Genomic DNA, 3,045 nt, shown 5'->3' on the forward strand with positions numbered 1-3,045 from the left:
TTGTCTTTTCACCTTTTTAATGATGTCCTTAGAAGCACAATTTTTTAAAATTTTGATGAAATCTTATTTAACTACTTTTTTATTGTTGCTTGGGCTTATGGTTTCATATCACAGAAACTATTGCTTAATCCAAGCAAACTTATTCTTATGGTTTCTTCTAAGAATTTTATAGATTTTGATCAATATTGAGATAATTTTTTATATAGTATAAAGTAGGGGTCTAACTTAATTCTTTTTTTTTTTTAGGATTTACTGTAATTTATTAAGAGCATCCCCTCCCCACATAGCAGTCTCTAGGTCACTTTTTCCACTTGTAGATCTTGTGTGCTAGCCTCAGGAAAATGGCTGGAGGCAGGGGCAAAGGGCACTGCTCGATGAGACCCCAAAAGTGACTGTAACTGTCTTCCTCATACTGCATAAACACAGCCTGCAGATTCAGCTCCTCACAGAGCGCCTTCACCCGGGCCACCTTCTCAGGCTTTTTCTGCCCATAATTCTCTTGCAGGATCTGCCACTGTTCCTGAGAGGCTTGTCGCAGACAATGAACCATCAGCTGGCTGCATCTGTTGTCCTGGATGTCAGTGCCAATCTTGTCTATCACACTGGGGTCCCCAAAGAAGTCAAGGTAATCATTCTGAACCTGAAAGAGCTCTTCCATCTCCAGCAGGATCTTCTTGGCAATAGCATGTTCCTTCTCACCATCAATGCCTGTCGTATACATGGCAGCAGCTATAGGAAGGTAAAAGGAGTAGAAAGCAGTCTTATACTTGACAATAGATTTGTACCTCTTTCCAGTAAATCTGCCAAGATTGACATTGCCCTGCAGGGCTGTGATGAGGTCCAAGGTCTGTTCAATTTCAGTCTGATAGGAACTCTGTAGGAAGAGCTTGATCAGGTTCAGGTAATAGGGCTGCTCCCGGCCGTAGAACTTCAGCAGTTGGTAGATGCATGCTTCCAGAAGCAAAGCATCATTGATGGCATCCAAACCTATGCCTGGCTTCCGATACCAGCAGATGTGTCCCCGTTGGGTGAGGGATGAATCCACAATGTCGTCTGACACCAGGAAGAAAGCTTGGAGCAGTTCCACACACCAGCCCACAGTCATGACCTGCTGGAGACTGTCAGCATCCGGCTTTCTTGGTTCTACCAGTTCCTAGAATGTTATCAGCATTGTCATACCGCGGAGGTACTTGCCTCCAGTGACATTGTACTCCAGGACTTCCTTGAGCCGGGCAATAGCATCTCCTATCTCTGGGTGCTCCATGCCATCCTCAGTCAGCACTTTAGCATTCTGGGAGAAGTGCTGGATGAAATTCTGTATTTTTTTATCATAAACATTCCATTTCTGGTCTCCATTCATTCTAAGGGAGGAAGAAAGTACTCTGTTTCTGGATGCCGGAGCTAGTTCCAACTTTATTCTTTTGCATAAAGATATTCAGCTTTCCCAGTGCCATTTATTAAAAAGACTACAAAGTTGTTCTTGTATCTTGGATGAAAATCAATTGGTTAATTATATGGGTTTATTTCTAGAGTCTCAATTCTATTCCATTAATTTTTATATCTATCTTTCTTCAAGTAGCATACTGTTTTGTTTTAATGTTTAAAATTGAGATGTGAGACTCTTCCAAGTTGTTGTTTGGTTTTTTACTTTCTTGGTATTGTTTTGGTTCTAGATCTTTGAATTTTTATATGAATTTTAGTATCATCTTATCGATTGTTGCAAAGAAGCCAGCTTAGATTTTGATAGGAATTGCATTGAACCTGTAAGCAAATTTGGAAGAGTATTATCATTGTTGCAACATTGTCTTTCAATTCATGAATGTGAGATGTCTTCCAGTTATTTAAGTATTTAATATCTTCCAAAATGTGTTATATTTTTCAGAGTGTTTATTTTTCATTTCTTTTGTTAGATTTTAAAAAACATTTTGTAAAAAAAAAACAAAACATTTTGTTATTTTGATGTTCTTATAAATGAAATTAATTTCTTAATTTCATTTTTGTATTATTCATCAGAAGTTTATAAAAATACAATTGATTTTTACATGTTGGTTTTGTATCCTGCAACATTGCTTAACTCTTTTATTGTTTCTAATATTTGTTTAGCAGATTCCATAAGATTTTTTGCATATATACAAGATCCTTAACATCTATATACAAGATTATGTTATTTGCAAATAGAGATAATTTTACTTCTTTCTTGCAATCAAGATGACCCCATTTCCCTCATCCCAATAAGTTCAACTTCATTTGTTTTCTGGATGATCAGGCCAAAAATCTTAAAGACATACTGACTCATTTTTTTTTGTCTCACATACTGCTTCCCATATATTAACAAATCCAGTCAGCTCTCTACTTTTAAATAAATCTGAAATTTAAATAGCTCCACTTTTTGAATTGTTAATATAAGACAACATATTTGTTAGTTTGAACCTCTGTAATTATCTTCTTCCATCATTTCCTTGTATAGGTTAGGCTTTTAAAAAGCCAGATCATGTCCTTTTTCTGTATTAAACACATCAGTGCTTCAGTGGGCAAAAGCTATAACATTTTCCTTAATATCTAGGAACTATGTAGCTGACCCAGGGATGTCTTCTTTCACCACTCCTATTCAATATACTATAGTATGGGAAGTCTTAACCACAGTAATCAGACAAGAAGAAGAAATAAAAGACATCCTAATTAGAAATAAATAAATAAAGCTGTCATTATTTCCAGATGACATGACACTATATAGAGAGAATCCTATAGACTTCATTAAAAAACTACTACTAGAACTGATAAATGAATTCGGTACAGTGGCAGATAGAAAATAAATATCCAGAAATCCATTGCACTTTTATACACCAATAATGAACTCTTAGAAAAGGAAACTAAGAAAATCATCCCATTCACAATTTCTTCAAAAAGAATAAAATACTTAGGGATAAATTTAACTGAGGATGTAAAAGACTCCAAAGATCATAAGGCACTGAAGAAAGAAAATGAAGAAGATTCAAATAAATGGAAGCATATTGTGTTCATGGATAAGAAAAATTTAACATCATT

General features: G+C 35.6%; 1 pseudogene; it reads right to left on the reverse strand.

The window, feature by feature from the left end:
* Nucleotides 1-298: 298 nt before the first annotated feature.
* LOC136378454 (farnesyl pyrophosphate synthase pseudogene) lies at nucleotides 299-1,398 on the reverse strand (annotated as a pseudogene).
* Between the last annotated feature and the right edge of the window lie 1,647 nt (nucleotides 1,399-3,045).

This window comes from Saccopteryx leptura, chromosome 7 (assembly GCF_036850995.1).
Source record: "Saccopteryx leptura isolate mSacLep1 chromosome 7, mSacLep1_pri_phased_curated, whole genome shotgun sequence".
In the NCBI taxonomy this organism is placed as follows: domain Eukaryota; kingdom Metazoa; phylum Chordata; class Mammalia; order Chiroptera; family Emballonuridae; genus Saccopteryx; species Saccopteryx leptura.